The 17,667-nt window shown below is 35.4% G+C and overlaps 1 protein-coding gene across 1 annotated transcript in view; it reads right to left on the bottom strand.

Annotated features, from left to right (window-relative positions):
• LRP1B (LDL receptor related protein 1B) overlaps positions 1-17,667 on the bottom strand; it is a 1,903,200-nt gene that overhangs the window by 1,254,037 nt on the left and 631,496 nt on the right. The window lies entirely within an intron of this gene.

Here is a 17,667-nt window from a genome sequence, read left to right as displayed (position 1 = left end):
ATAAGATCTAAATTTCACTGACTTTTAAATGAATTATGTAGTCAGGGAAACATTCTACTATTTCCCAGCAATTGCATTTCTCTTTGGTGTTTAAAACCAGAATTGAGTCTTTTTAATATCTGCATGATAAAGGACTTAGGTATGCAAACAGACAAAATAGTAGGCATGATGATTCTCAAAGAATTAATTCAAGACCCTTATTTGATTGTTTTTTGTTTTGTTTTGTTTTGTTTGTTTTTTAACAAAGTGATAGTGATACCCAGAGCTTCTCTGGGTTTAAAAAAAAAAATCAGACTCTAGACAAGGTCTTTCAGGAAAAGGCCTCTGTTCACTAAGAAAACCATCTCCCAAGTTTAGTCCTAGCAGATGCAGGCTGGAACCTGCTGGAGAGGTCATAAAGGAAGTTCTTTAAGCATCACCCTAAAAGCAAACATGAATTTCCAAATTGTACTAGGTGAACATGAATTTTTATTTGCCAAATCTATTGGTAGTAGGATACCAGCTATTGTTACTTTTATTAAAAATGTAAAATGCTAAAAATTTGCTATTTGCTAAAAATTTAGAATTTACTAAAAATGTCTAGAAAATTAGCCAATAAGAACTATGGAACAAGCTTTGCTATTTGAATAGTTAGTCTTGAAAAAAAGTTGACTTCAAAATTCTGACAGTGAATTTGTACTGTGGTTTTAAGTACTAACTAGAAAGACTATTCATGAAGATAACATTTATTTCTTAAGCATCTAAAGGCCATTGTGCAAGGGGAAATGAAGTGATACATAATTAGCATGACGTTCATAAGAAGAATTTAAAGAGTTGATCATGGGTAACTTAACAAGGTGTTAATGAGAAATCACATTAACATGAACACTCAAGTGGACTGTACTTAAGGATGTTCTCATGGTTAGAACTGGGGGGATTAATATCTATCATAATGTGAAAGCAAAGAAAAAAATGCATTCAGCTTGCAGTTAAGATTCCTATTTTAACTGTAATGAGTAAATTAAGGCTGTTAAAATACAAAACACCAAGAAGCAGGCCTATTTTGTTTACAATTACATGATGCTTCAGTTGTCATTAGAGAGATTTCACCTAAAATCTAGGCCAACCTACATCCATTTCTCAGCAACCTAATTCTGGTGCCATTTCTATGGTTTGGTCTGAGGAACTTCCCAAGGCTATGATGGCCCTCAGGGTTATTTGCTTTTTATGCTCCTCTTTCTGTCATATTCAGAAGAATGTGAAAGGTGTTGAATTCTATCTCTAAGGCTCTATAGCAAGATAAAATTGGAAATACTAATTATGTTCAGATCTTCTGTTTAAACATATACGTGGTGGATTTCTATTTTCATTATTTGAACCATCACTGATGTCGTAAATACTAATCACACTGTTAGATCATAGGAGTCTTTTGGCATAGATCTAAATTCCATAGATCCCAGCTATTATTTTTTCTTAGTCCCTTTTATTAAACAAATATATTTATTCTAATAAAAATGGAAAAAATAATGAGCTTGATCCAATAACTGATTTTCATCCAATCTCAAAAATTCAACTAGAGCAAAGTAAAATCAGTGGAATTTGATTTTTGTTTCCTTCAGAATAAGTCAAAGTGTCTATTCCCTCAAACATTTATATGGCTGTAGCATAAAAATGTCTACTCTTTCATATGGTGTTTATATTAAGGACCAGCTATAATATAATTGCAAAGGTAGCAAATGAATCACGGCATTAACATTAACAGATACTCTCTTCTTTTCTTAACCTACCAATGGCTGTTATTTTACAACAGAAGGAAGAGAACTTCTCACACACACACTCACTCTGAACAGTATAGAGAAAAGATCTTTAGATTTTGATCTCAAATCTCTAGGTTGAATCCTAATTTTTCCCCCTCCCAAAGCAAGTTTCCAGTTGAACTACTCAGCTTTACTGCTGCTCTATCCCTCACCTTAGAAGTATCCATTGAAAATTCTCAAAGAGCTAGGAATGCATCTATTGAAATCAGTGTGTACATAGAATATTTTGATATTCTACATACCAAGCCAGGTAGGATTACAGAAACATTTTGATTTCCTAGGACCCTGTTTTCTGAAAGCCTCAGTTAAATTTGATTCTGAGCTCTTCAATGTAAATCAAATGAAAGAAAATAATAGCATACCTGGGTATTTGTTTAAAAGCAACGTCCATACCACTAACATCATACCAGTACATTTGTTTAAAACCAGCTTTCAAACCATCTTCTATAATGTTTCTCTCTCTAGAAGTGAGCAAATGTATGGAATGATGATCCCCAAAATATCAGGTTTAACAAAAGATGTTTCATTTGTATTCAGAAGGTTTTATTTCCTAAGATGTGATACTATCATTCTGATATCATCAGATATTATGTAAAGGAAATAAGAATGCCTTTGTAAATTAAGAAGAAATTAATCATAAGTCTTCATTTGGAACAAACCCATGGTACTGATAAAAATTCTGTTTTCATGACATGTATTCATTCCACAAATATTTACTAATCTGCTACTGTGTGACATTGTTACAAATGAGGTAAGCAAAAATAAATAAATAATAAAAACAAACAAAAACATGGCATGTAGAGCTTACAAAATTGTAGGAAAGACAGACATTAATCAGATGAGTGAATTTATACTTCCAAATTGAGCAAGGTGATCTGAAAAAAATGTTCTTTAAATTCCAGAGCAGTCTGAAACTAAAAAAAAAAAAAATGTATTGGAACAACTTACACAAAGAGGGATGCAAAGAACCCCTAAAACCAAGGAAGGAGCCTGTTCTCAGACAAGTCCCAGGGCACAGTAGGGGCAGTTATGGTTGTGCTGATGCTTACTACGTGGAAGTTAAGAAATTCCCATCAAAAAATGAGGTGTGGTTGGAGAGGTAGGTGGGTCAAAGTGGTAAGTTATACCTATAATCACCTTAATGATTTCTTAAAATTAAGGCACATTTTGTCTGAAAACAGACTAATTCAATTCTCGCAGAAAATTTGAAAGAAAATTTCATGTAAATATAACCCACTTGGACGGTTTTCCCCAAACAACACCATGTCGCTGCAGATGCTTAATAAGAAACTTACAGCAAAGGCTAAAATTTTGATTTTGGTTTGTTAAAAATTTTTTTTAATGTTTATTTATTTTGGGGAGACAGAGAGACAGAGTCAAGGAGGGGCAGAGAGAGGGAGACACAGAATCCAAAGCAGGCTCCAGGCCTGGAACTGCCAGCACAGAGCCCCAAGCAGGGCTCAAACACAGGAAGTGGGGGATCATGACCTGGGCTGAAGTCGGTGGCTCAACAAGACTGAGCCATCCAGGCGCCCCTGGTTTGTTTTGTTTTTAAAGTGTTTAGTTTTTTCCATAAATTTATACTGTTCTCAAAGTTATCATTTCTAACATGTCAGTAATATAATAAAAGCTGAGAGGCTTGGGGGTGAAGAGAGACAGAAAGAACCTGTCACTGAATACTGAATCAAAGTTTGTGTGATTCTTCCCCCCAGTAGGCTGAAAGTGAGACAGATCTTTCCTTTGCAAGTAAGGTAAGAATGTAGGTGAATGAATCTCCTTGTAACTATCCCTGTCAAGGAGCCATGGGCTTTTCATAAGTTACTATTTAAAAAAATTTTTTGGCTGCATGAGAGAAAACCTAAAAAGTATTAATAAAAGCAGTGCTATCAAGACTATTTATTTTACATTATCCAGAAAGGATATATTCAAAATATTTACTTAAGTCAGGGAGCCAAATAAACTTAAGTGATAGGTATCCATTTAAAATCAGTAACTATCTGGGGCGCTTTGGTGGTTCAGTGGATTGAGCATCCGACTTCAGCTGAGGTCGTGATCTTGTGGTTCAAGAGTTTGAGCCCGCGTTGGGCTCTGGGATAACAGCTCAGATCCTGGAGCCTGCTTCAGATTCTGTGCCTCCTTCTCTTTCTGCTCCTTCCCCACTCTCACTTTCTTAAAAAAATTAAAAATGAAATCAGTAACTATCAATCAGGATGTGCTCAAATCCACAGCTCCTCTAAGTCGAATATAATGGATGTGATAAAAACAGTGGGAAAATGTCCAACCCTTTGTGAGACTTCAGTCAATGGTACGATGCAGTATTTATTGAACTCAGTTTTTAAGTTTTACTTGTCTACTTCTAACCTAAGCATTTTCAAAAAAACAATATTCATTGATGGCTAAATTTTCAGTGACATATGCCCGGTGTCAGGACAGGATTTTAATTATGACAGGCAGTTCTTCCAGTCGGAAGGATTCAATCATATTTCATTTCTATTTATTGGATCGTGAGAATCAAGAGAGATCTACTAAAACCCAAATTTAAAACACCGGGGAAATCTTGAAAGCCAATGGCAAGCTTAAGTCACTAGAAATTTCTGTGTACACATGTGATCACATGTATACTGACATATGGGGTTGTTGGAAATAGAGATAATGGAAACTCACATTGAGTAGAAAATAAGTAATTCCCTAGTTTTGAAGTATTCTTTCTTGCCAATATCATCATCTACTAGAGCATCCTAAGCAAAGAAATAGGATCAGTAAGAGGACATGGAGGCTCATACTTGGTATTTTCACATCAGATGATCCTGTTGGCTAAAACAAACAAACAAACAAACAAACAAACAAACAAACAAACTCTTTCAGGGACAAGAGAAGAGCCTTAAATTTCCTCTGTTAGGAAAGTCAGACAAAAGGGAAAGTTGTAAAATATATGTATGTAATATTTAGCTCAACCTGAAACAGAAGGCATTTTTCATTTGATTTCAGAAGGAGGCTGTCACACTTTTTCTTGCTGCTTGCCCGATACAGCTGCCATTTTGGGCTGCAACAAGGAGGCCAGTGTAGAAGTAGAATAAAGAGACAGGGTACATTTGGATTTAGACAATAAACTCATTCATGGCATTTTCAGTCTGGAAGATTCTGAGGCTTTAGCAACATAGTAATTGCTAAATAAGAATAAAGCAAATGGATTCTGATAAAGGCCAACACCAGTGATTTCAAAGAAAGGGAAATACTGCAAGGTGCTTAATTGTGAAAGGCTTCACCACGGAGAATCAGAGAGGATCTGTCATAGCATCCTCACCAAAAATAAACACCACGATTCCTTCGTAAAACTCAAGGTCCTGAACTAAAGCAATTTAAAATAGATGAATTCCAACATAGGAAAGGGGGATGATTTTTAGAAGCACCCCTGTCTCTTTAAATCTCTATCCATTCTACATTCTGCTTCTCAGTTCAGTTTTATTAAAGAAAGCTCAAATCCTGGATTTGGTTCCAGAATGACCTTAAGACACTTTATGTTCTAATCTCTAACCAATTGGCTCAATTATAATGGCAAAAGTAAACTGGAAGAGGAGAAGACCTAAAAGGAAAAATTTACCTCTGCTTTATATTTTCAAAAGATTCCTGGTCTCCTTGATGATAAAGATCACAAACTGTCACCAGGAAAGCGGACTTAAACTATCTACAACTCCTTACAATAATACAAACTTAAAGAGTGCTTTTTGAGGTTCTCTTCTTTTTTTTCTTTCTTTTTTTCCCCCCTCTTTGCCTTTTGCTATTGTCGCCTGGATGGTTTTACAGGAAAAAAGCAGGTCAGTGTGCTGTTGGCAGGCTCTCCTCCCCTGTCCCTTTATCTGATTCCCTTGGTGATGGCAACTTTTCTACTTCCCGACTCCCCCTCAGCAAAAGAAGGAGGGTACTTAAAGCTCTAATACTTCAGCACACAGCTCATGATCTGCAGCTCTCTCCCCACCTGGCATGAATCTTGTTCACACCTGACCTTAACATAGGACTACATCAGTGAATATAAATAAAAATTAAACACTACCTCTGTGCTCAGAATAAGTCAGGGATAGAAGTGTATAGCAATGTTACTCTAAGGATGGCAGTTTCACATTCTTGGGCCTGACACGTTTTATATACCTCCTACCCCTTTTACCCTCTGCTCCATTCAGCCCTATGCACACGGATTTTTAGATTTTCAGAAATCTCAAACTAGCAACATCAATAATAATAATGGATCCTTTGCATTTTTACCTGTATTTGTAAAAGTGTGACTTAAATACATAAATTATACTTCTTTCTTTCTTCCTTCTTTTTCTCCCTTCCTTTCTTTCTTTCTTTTTCTATATTAGCAGATATTAGGACCCAGCAGGGCCAAAGACTGGTGACATTTTAATCATTGTCTGGAAGTGCTTTCATACTTACATTGCCAACAGCTAAATGCATAATATGGATTATGACAAATTCATGATTTAATGTTTGTATTCAGATTGAAGTATTATTAAATACACATACATATTATAAAAAAATATTATTATCTCCATACATAATTATAGGCATTCGCCCCTTTTCTATTGCCTTTTCATTTGTTACTTTGCCTCAAGTCAGGTATTAAATCCAAATTAGAAATTTAACATTTAGATATATAAATTAAATAAATAAATTACTAATAGCTTCATTTGTTAGATATTTAATTTTAGCTTTTTTTCCTCCACCCCCCCTCCCCCGCACCAAGTGTGGTTTCCGTTAAGGACAAGATACTAAATCTAGGACCAGGAACAATGACTGTAATTACAGTTAAATTTTTAATTCACTTTACTAGTTATAATACTTTTCAAACAAGTATATACTAGGTTGTTCTATGTATGTGCCATCATGCTGGTTATTTATAGGAGAGAACAATTGCATGTTCTCTCCTTTTCTTCAAATAGTTTACATCTTTAAGATCTAGTAAATAGTTGTGATTTTGCCTGCCAAGGCAACAACATCAATTCCATCTTCTAACAACCCCTGGCTTTCCTTTGGAAAGCCATGAATAATCATTTATAACTTCAGCCTCAGTATTTGGTTTAAGAGTTAGCACACAACCTGGATGCTTGGGTGGCTCAGTCTGTTAAAGCACAGGACTTCCACTCAAGTCATGATCTCACAGTCTGTAGGTTCAAGCCCTGTGTCGGGCTCTATGTCAGCTATGCTGACAGCTCAGAGCCTGGAGCCTGTTTTGGTTTCTGTGTCTCCCTCTCTCCTGTTCCCTCCCCTGTTCACGCTCTGTCTCTCTCTCTGTCTCAAAAATAAACAAACCCTAAAAAAATTTTTTTGAAATAAAAAAAAAAAAGAATTAGCACACAACCTAAGTTTGTACAGAAGTTAACCTCAAGATTTGATGTAAGGGTATTGAGAAAATGTTCTTTTCTGTATGAGGTAAACAAACACCCACAAAACTATTAGAATGCAAGCCCAGAACTGTGGGTAGCCAGATTTTCCCTCTGGACAGAACCAGCCTGAGAAGGAAGAAGTCCAGAGGAACCAAGAGATTTAAAAAAAGTAATTACTGACAACATATTCTGAGATTCTAGATTCAGATATGCTTTTTAAGCTGCAAATCCTAAAAATTTCATTTACATGATCCAGTAAATTCTTCTTCTTGCTTTAGCTAGTTTGGATTGGGTTTCTGTCAGCTGATTAATAAGTAGGAAAATCAGACCACAACATACATTACTCCAAATCAGAATTTCTCCAGGTGTGGTTCATGGACCAGCAGTATCTTCTGGGAACTTGTTAGAAATGCAATGCTTCAGGCCCTGATGCAGGTCTAACTAAACTCCTGGAGTGGGGCATAGCAATCTGCAACTTAACAAGACCTGCAGAGAGTGCTGATGCTCTCAGGTGATGACCTCAACAAATGGTTTAACTCACTTGTATATAGAATATAAGATGAGAATAGATCCCTGTTCTCCACAGGTGTTTCAGGTGCATTAAGTAAAGATCTTCTAAAGTTGAAAGTTTGGGTAAGATCCACAACAGAAGTCAGATTGCAGTAGCAGACGAAGGAAGGAGAAGGGGAATGTTGCTAACACATCAGGTTCCTCCTGAACCTTTAAAAAAGTAGGATGGAATAATTCACTCACAAAGGTGCATCTTAAAAACCAGACCTTATCTTTATCTTGGGCTGGAAATATTTTACTTGTCTCATAAGTCAGAGAAACTGCTGACATTCAGAAAAGCAATTGTGAGCTAAGAAAGAGCCAGACCTAAGGAGATCTTTGAAAGGTGAATAGAATCAATAGGAAAAGTCAAGGGTTCAAATATTGGAAACGTAAAGTATGTCAGTATGAGGCCACGTATGGGAGGCTACAACAAGGTAAAGCCAGAGCCAGTACCGAACCAATGAACAATTGCTTTAAAAATGAAAAAGTCCATATTTGGCAAGGTCTTTTGCCTTCTGCAAGCTGGTTTTTGCAGTTTGAAAGTACTTTCACCTTATCTGTGAGCAACCAGTTTAGTTAGACATCTATTTCCACCTAGACAGAGAATCTCTTGTAACCACTGAGCTAATGACATGCACAGAGATCCAAATGACAGTCAGATCTACCAGGAATCTGTATTTTTTTCAGGCTTCAGTAATCTTCTACACCTTGGAGAACAACTGCTCTATGTCATGAAGACTCTGACTTCATCCCTGTCTGCCAGCTTGTTTCCTTCTCTTAAACACAATCAACTTTTCCCCCAATAATGTCATAGTAGAAATCAAAGCTAAAATAGGGATTTAGAAACATAATGATGGGAGTGCCATAAATCTTAGAATTTGAAAGTGCTTGAAAGAGCTTGAAAGGGCTTGAAAGAGAAATGATAAGGACATTCAGTACAAGTCCAAATGAGATTAGCAAGCACATTTTAAAACGGTAAAGAGACTCAGAATATCTAAATATTTTCAATTGAGTGCTTGACCGTTTTCAAAATTTTTATTTTAGAGAAAGAGAACACATGTGAGCAGGGGAGAGAGGAGAGAGAGAGAGGGAAAGGGGGAGGAAGAAGGAGAGGGAGGGAGAGAAAGATGGAGAGAGAGAGGGAGAGAGAGAGGGAAAGGGGGAGGAAGAAGGAGAGGGAGGGAGAGAAAGATGGAGAGAGGGAGAGAGAGAGGGAGAGGGAGAGGGAGAAGGAGAGGGGGAGAGAGAGGGAGAGGGAGAGGGAGAGGGAGAGGGAGAGGGAGAGGGAGAGGGAGAGGGAGAGGGAGAGGGAGAAAGACAAGGAAAGAGAGAGATAATATTAAGCAGGCTCCACACTCAATGTGGCACTCGATCCCATGACCCTGGGATGATGACCTAAGACAAAATCAAGAGTCAGAAGCTCAATGGATGGAACCACCTGGCACCTTGAGTGCTGGATTTTTTGAATGGAAATACAAAGTACTTATGAATTTGGGTTTTCTGTTAAACAGAGTTTGTCAGCCCGAGACCAATTTCAAATTCTTATTTTCTAGTCATGTTGCCTCTCTAAACCTCAGTTCCCTTATATGTAAAATCTATATAATGAGAATAATTGCCAAAAATTCTAATAAGCCAATGAGGTAACACAGTGATAAGAAATCAGTACATTATTAATAATAAAAAAAATGTGTATGGTCATATATATGTATTCTGCCCTATAGACAAACTACACAATAAAAACCAAGAGGTGACAAGTTATGAAAAAAGTGTCTTTTCTTTTTTCATATAAATTACTTCACACTTAAAACTAAAAAAGAACAGGTCAAGAGAACTCTAAATAATCATCCAGAGCAGTTTTATACATTTTTAGTGGCTGCTCAGGAAAGCAAAAGGATACTTTGTTAGTGTCAGGCAAAAATGAATTACATGTTCTCTCTGCTGCCATTATGGCTCAGTGAGGTCCATTAGCATCTTATAATTCATGGATCCTTTCTGAAATTTAGCACATGCTAATTGAACACCCACTGTGTGCTGTCACTTCACAGGCTCAAAACTAAACCAATGACTGTCACTTGTAATTGTCCCCAGTGAAACCTGCAATAAGATCATTTGTCTGGTAAAAGAGATTAAGTATCAATTATTTTTCAGTATAAATTTTTCATTACAGTGCCAAGTATTTTAAATGTGATCTCTGACTCCCCAAAGCACCATTTCAGGGCACTTGAATTATCTTCTATTATAGCTTTTTTGAACTTCTCTTACCTCTGCTCTATTGTAGAATGATCAAGGGTGAGGCCTGTATTTTTTGGATTCCCTGCATCTAGCTCAAAGCCTTATGTACAGTAGGTGCTCAATACATACCTATTAAATTCTATTGAATTATGTCCATGAAAGCTATAAGAAGATAGATATAGATATAGATATAGATATAGATATAGATATAGAGATATAGATATATAAATTATCCTCAGTTCCTATGAACATGTTATGTTGCCTTTGTTTTTAAGCAGCTGAGTGCCCTACTAATAACCTATCCCTCCTTCTGTCATTGCAACAGATTATTTCCATATAGAGAATCTTATTGACAATGGACTAGGGTTCATTAGATCTCAGTTTAAGTCCTGCCTCTATCTGGGTAATCACCGTCAAGCTACTTTTCTATGCTATAATTTCTCCATGTATAAACTTGAAACAATATTATTGACTCTTCTTATAGAAAAAAAGAAAATAAAAAAGAAAAGCAGGGTTTAAGTCTAAAAGCAAAATGAAATATTATTTGAAGTAATTTTTAAAAGAAAAAGAATGCAAAAGGACAGTATTATTTGATGCAGGATATTATTTCACTTTTTGTTTTTTAATTTCACTTTTTAAAGGAAGAATCTAGCAATGAGCTAGGCTTTTACATCATGGTTTTGAATGTATCTTATGTGAGGCAAAAGTATACAGATAGATCATCTGGCCTAAAATACCTACTTGCTTAAAGCATCAATATTAACTAACTCCTTTCTTTGGCTCTGGAATACTTTCCACATTTAAGTGTCCTTCATAAAATTACTATCACTGAACTAAAAACAATGACCCAGAATCAGTTAATTTCTGGCATATTGGAGGGTTTGGGGTGATATTCAACTAAGGCAAAAAAAAAATCAGAGTCTCAATAATAAAATCAAGAGCATAAGAGAAGAAAGATGATCTGCAAGAAAAGAGAAGGAACTTTAGCTATTCTCATTTTTATCTAATGGACAATTGGCTTTCAGTTAGAAAGTACCTAGGTGTAGTTCCTAACTGGAATAGGTTTCCTCTTAGATCTTTTATATCTCAAATATTTTTCCTTCTTTATTGCTGTAATTGTACAATAAATTTTGTGGAAGATTTTTAACAGATTTCTCATTGTCACGATCATTGTCACCAATAGGATGCAACAACTGAGGGTCTTTTAAAGCTAAAATATATCTTCCTGTAGCATTATTTTTTCAAGGAACTCTGGGGAGTTGGAAACAGTTGATTAAATGCTTGTGTATTCCCTGGTCACTCATACACCTTTTCAGGGAAAATGAATATAAGAATTTAAATATTGGATTGCTTCTGGATAGAGTTATTTAAATGAAAAGGAACTAATATGCCATGTAAAGTTTTGTTTTCCCCCCACTGATCACTGGACGGGGGGAGGGGAGACAAACACCTATATAGTGCTAAGTAGCAGGACCGTTTTTACAAGTACTTTACATATATTAAGTAGAGATGCCAGATAAAATATTAGAAATAAACATAATAGCAAACATTTATTTAGCAAAGGAAACAGAAAAGTGAGTTCAATTTTAATTTCATAGAATGGTTTTTTAGTATAACTTCATCTTGTGTTAAGTATGAGTATTACTGATAGACAATACTGCTGTTTATCTGAAATTCAAGTTTAGCTGGGTTTTTTTTCATTCTATTTCTTTCCTAATTCTGGCACTCTATAAATCACTTAATCTTCATACAACCCAATGGGAAATATAATTATTCACATTTTTATAGATTTAATGAGACAGAGATTTTGAGTATGTATTCCAAAGCTGCAGTTTGCATGTGTCAAAGCAAGTCTTCCAGACCAAGCAGTTCACCTGTAAAACTGTTTTTTTTTTTTAAATATTTTTTCAACGTTTTTTATTTTATTTTTGGGACAGAGAGAGACAGAGCATGAACAGGGGAGGGGCAGAGAGAGAGGGAGACACAGAATCGGAAACAGGCTCCAGGCTCTGAGCCGTCAGCCCAGAGCCTGACGCGGGGCTCGAACTCACGGACCGCGAGATCGCGACCTGGCTGAAGTCGGACGCTTAACCGACTGCGCCACCCAGGCGCCCCAAAACTGTTTTAAACTGTTGTGCATACAGTCTCTTTATTTGTTTTAATTAATTTATTTTTTTGAAGCAGAGAGCATAAGCAGGGGAGGGGAAGACAGAGAAGGGGAGAGAGAGAATCTCAAGCAGGCTCCACACTCAGTGCAAAGCCTGACCCAGAGCTTTAACTCACAAACCATGAGATCATAACCTGAGTGAAAATCAAGAGTCCGATGATTAACCACATGAACCACCCAGGTGTCCCCACACTGTCTCTTTAAAGAAATGCTGTTTTAAAGATAATAACAGACATTTCTACAACTTTAAATGAAAATGACTTGAGCAAAACTCTATTCAATCAGTGTTTCTCTTTAGCAGCATATGAAAAGTTTTCTTTTGGTGGGGAGTTATGGGCACACCCCACTTAAAAGAAAAGACAAAAATAATTAGGCAATGACAGTCTGTTCCAGGTCTCACAGTATAAAGGCAAAATCCCATAAATCCACTTAATCTACAAAGCAGTTTTCAAATTCTTGATCCAATAAATTCTGATGATCAGTGAAGCACCACATATTACTTACTTTATTGTGACAATAACACTAAGAGAGCTGCTAATTTCAACTCAGATTCTCCAGTTCTCCAGTTCTCTTCCTTATGCTTTTACCTCTTATCCAGCCATGTCCTGCACTATCTTTATTACCATTTATAAAGCCCTTTGTCACTCTGACAAGTTCTGAACTCCTCATTCTTGCCTTGATTATGTTTCATCCTGACATCCCAAGACTCTCTTTTCATGGTCTGGTGGGGCTCATGTCTCTTTTCTAAACCGTTTGTCTTTATTCTTTTACTTTTAGCATTCCTTCACTTGTCTTCTTGAGCCTTCCAATATTTACTACAACCTGTTTCCTACCAATTCATTTTTCTTAACTTCTTTTTCTAATGTTTAAGCATTGATTGCTTTTCTCTAATTCCCATGTTTGTCTGTTTTCTACTCTGCTTCTTAATCCTACCTTGAAAAGAGAACAATTAAACTATTCTCCTATACCCACTTTTTCTACCCCATTATCTCTCTAGAATAGGTGGAATCTGAAGTTTGTCAGAATTAGAGAAACCAAGTGCTTATTAAAATATTACTCATACTGCCTTCTACTTTCTCTCCTACTTGATTTAATTGTAGTTCTGGCCTATTACCAGCATAAACCCACTAAAAGTATACTTTTTAAGGTACCTGGAACAGTATCAGTGTCCAGTGAATGGTTATTGGAAGAGTAAATCATCACTACATTTAATTCTGTGACCAAGCTGTTCAGAACAGTATTACTTTTCCAAAGTCACTAGTGTCTACAGTTCCTGCCTGTCTTAGAATATAGTACATAAAAAAGAAATGGGAGTTAAGACTATCCTTAATTGTTGTGACCATTTTGTAACATATATGTCACATCGCTAATGTAACTAAATTGTGCCTGAAACTAATGAGCATATGTCAGCTACACTTCAATTATAAATTAAAATTTAGAAAAATAAGAGTATTTTAACAGTGTAGAGAAAATTAAATTATATTTGTGTGTGCATTTGTACAGTTTCTGGAAGGTTTTAGAAATCAGAGTCAAGGAGAAATTTGTGACTTCCACTTTTGGGTCCTACAATATCAAGAATGGTAGTTAACTGCAAATAGAAGCAGATGAATACATTTTAAACAATTTCTCAATAGCAGATTAAGTAGATACCAAGTATGGGAGGTTTTTGTTTGTTTTGTTTTGTTTTGCTTTCTTTTGGGGTAGAACTTTATTGCTTCTTTCCAAGCTATGACTAATAATCCCTCTACTTACTATACACGAAAATGAATGAAACACTAAGGTGTTTATTTTCTATCAGTCTTCCAAGGGATATTCTAAGGCAGATTTGTTATTTACTTTATCTTCTGCTTGTAGTTTCTTCCTCATAAAGATACAACAAAGAAAAAAAATTTCTGGCCCTCACAGCATCAATATGCATACAGACATTTTCTAGAAAATTCCTCCAATTCTGGTCACAATTGTTGGGGGAAAAGTAGTAACTCCTCATTTATTTGTCATTATTATGGATTTATTTCATTCACCCATATAAATCTGTCAATAAATTTAACTAAATTTAGTTAAGAAACGTTATTGGACACCTACATACCATATATCTTATTACTTGCTGTTCATACCAAAGTGAATAAACGTCTGGAAAACTCAATTTTAAAGGTAACTAAAATAGATCCCTTTACAGGCTAAACTTTAAAAACTTGCACCTAATTTTATTGTAAATATGTCTAAATATTATGATATAGACTTTGCAACCTTACATAGAGTATGTTGAATAAATTAAATCTTGACTGGCTATAATCTAACTCTCCTTATATACATATGTAATTTATATGTCCCCTAGATTTATTACTCTGATGTCTGCTCTGTGATTTATCCCTCATTGTGATAAAAATCTGAGGCCCAGATGAGGTCTCTCGCTAAAGCAGATATGTGCTTTTTGAAAGTTGTAGTACTGACCTCCACCATTTGACTTTCTTCCTTCTTAGTCATCACCTCTCACGGCTCATGTCCTAGATTCTCTACTTACTCTTCTCTGTCCAGTGGCTGCTTTCTGGACTGCTTTGACTAAGAGACAAAAAATCCAAGTGTGTTAGCTTTGGGTATAAACGAAGATGAAATAGGTCTAAGAGACAAGCAATGAGGTTCTTCTCATAATGTGTTAAGTAGATTTTATTAACATCTGTTGTGGTTGTCCAGGGAAATTGGGGACAAATTCCTGATAAGGGAACTAGTTAAAAGACCTCTGACTAAGTGTTACTTACAAGAAACCAGTATTTAGAGAATATCAATGGAACATTAACATAGCATAGAAGTTGGAGAATATATTTTTAAATGTATAATTAATATAGATATAAAAGAGCCAAAGTCTTTCTAGAGAGCTTCCCGCCAACAAAGGAACAGTCATTGATTTTGGAAGGTTTTTATATAAATATATGTACAAATGCATTTATGTAAACAATATATTCAAACATTTCAATATATGATATGCAATTTGACTTGAATATATGTAATTTAGACATTGTCAATATGTTTATGTGTAATATGGAAACCTTCTAACTTGCTTTACAATAAGTCTTTGTTGTCAGGATTAAATTAGAGTTGGAAAAAAATCTAAGTCAACTGAAATCATGCAGGTGTATATGTAAGAGTACTGATTGAGCTACTGGGAGCTAGAAGACTCAGGACTATAGTTGTTATCAGAAAAACAAAGTATCTATAACATAAGGTTTATACTAATTTTCTGAATTCAAGTACTATTTCCCTTCTGTTTACAGCCACATATAAATATCTAATATTTAATAACAAATAATAATTTAAACACATTTCATTTTTTAGTGTGCATAATTCTTAACCCCAGATATTTGTCTAAAGCACAAAGTATTTTAGATCCTGACAGAGTAGAATGTTTTAAATTATCTGGAAGGCACTCAGGCTGTCTGTAGAGTTGTGTCAGACATTTGTCCCCCCTAAAACATGTTTGATGACATTGACCTTAAGGCTTGCCCTGTGGCATGGCCTTGCGTCAACCGATTACATATCTTTTAATTATTTTGATGTAGTACCTAAGTACCAGAGAGATACAAAGACTTAAAGAAACTTGCCAACTGTGCTTGTGTGATTAGTGTAATCAAGTATATTTGTACTTTCTAAACAGAGACAACAGTTTTGGGAAAGTTATTCCATTTTTATTTAGGCCACATGCATTTTTTTCAGAACTTCTATTTGATATGAAAGATAATGGTTCTTATTTTTGAGGTTTTCTCATAGAGAAAGGGGGGATAAAAGAACAGCAGAAAGGGAGCAAAGAGTGAAAAGAGTCCACAATGAAGATTTGTTGATATTGAAACTTATCCTTGTTTTAGATTCTTACATAAGACATACACATATATCTCTTTAGAATTCACCTTGAACAACCTCTGAGATAAGAACTTTATTCCATCCTTCAGATATTCCCAGATCATAAAACCAACTTGAATTTAGGTATGGGTTCTGACTTTCCCTATACTTGATTTTTTCTGTAATTTTTCTATTTACACTCCATTTACATTGCAAATGAATTCTGAAAAAATATACCACTATTTATCATATCAATCTTTATCATTATTCAGCAACATATACTGTTTAGAAAAAACTTCTCTACATAAAGGATCTTGGTAGTAAGAGATAAAATACTACTGTCATTTTTTTAACAGCTGGTGTTAGTGTGTAGCACTGAGAGCTTGCCGAATATAAACAAGAAAAATGATCTACTGTACAAACCACATACTGTTTATGTGGTTGTATATAGTGGTGACGACAAGCAGTAATTTCAAAGCTACTGCGTAAGATCTCATGCAATTTACTGTGAAAAATAATGATATATTGCCTGAACACTATTTAAACAACTAGTGAATAAAAGGGAGTTATTGTGAACTTTAAGATAAAATCTCAAAAGTATTGTCATTCTAATAATAGCAATCTGATTATTTAGAATTGCAATTATAAAGAGGAAACCAAGGTCTTTGTAATAACAGTCCAGGAATATTGATTTTCTAGCAGAAAGTACCATTATATAAGTGATGAAGTAATGGCTTCAAGTATAGCTAATGTCTATGACTATTTTCTAAATAAGGCTGACTGATTAATAGTTATAGGATTTATTGCAGAAAGGTGTCAGGACAGGAGAGAATTGTTCTTTCCATCTGCCAACTAATTCCATCTCTGGCCCCTGGGTAATGATATCTTCTAATGCTTACTTAGAATATGTATTTTTTCTTCATTCACTTCTCTGTCAATAAATGGTTGTTGAATATCTCCCATATGCACTCTTCTAGGTGCTAAGGATACAGCAGTGAACAAGTCAATGTCTCTACTCTCATCAGGTAACAGACAAGCAAAAACAAACAAACAAACAAAAAAACCCTGATAATGTCAAGTGTCAAAAAGAAAATGGAAAAGAATAACCATATACAGAAGATTAAGTATTAGGGAAGGGATAAATATTAGACAAGGTGACTAGGAGATGATCTCTCTTAGGAAGTATCCTTTGAATTGATGCTCAAACAACAGAAGAAAAGTACCTGTGAAACAGAGCATTTTAAGCCTAGAGAATAGTAAATACATAGTAGGAATTAATGAGGCAGGAATTAATATGGTATTTTGGGGGACTAGAGAAAGCCCACTAGAGCACAGGGAAGAAAGTGGAGAGGTGAAGAAAAAACTTAGGAGAAGCAAGGCAGGACTGGATGGGCCATGTGAGGCCTTATAGCAATATCAAGATGTTCACATTCTGTTTTAGGTTTGATAGGAAGCCGCTGATGGGTTTTAAGCAAAGAAATATCATAATCTGATTTACGTCTAAAGAGATGAACTTAGTTAAGCATTTCTAACAAGACATGTCAGAAAAAAAATCCAAAAAACATGGGGTGAGAAGGCGGTGAACACAGCTTTATTGGATGGATTTGGCTATAGAACATAGCGGCATACCTAGGAAAGTTACCCTACCAATAATTAGAACACATTGAGGAGGGAGTCTACTTCTTGAACTAAGTCATTTCCTAGTGCA

The sequence above is a fragment of the Prionailurus viverrinus genome, chromosome C1 (genome assembly GCF_022837055.1).
Source record: "Prionailurus viverrinus isolate Anna chromosome C1, UM_Priviv_1.0, whole genome shotgun sequence".
Classification (NCBI taxonomy): domain Eukaryota; kingdom Metazoa; phylum Chordata; class Mammalia; order Carnivora; family Felidae; genus Prionailurus; species Prionailurus viverrinus.
Note: the sequence above shows the minus strand (reverse complement) of the source record. Positions and strands in the feature narration are given on the sequence as shown.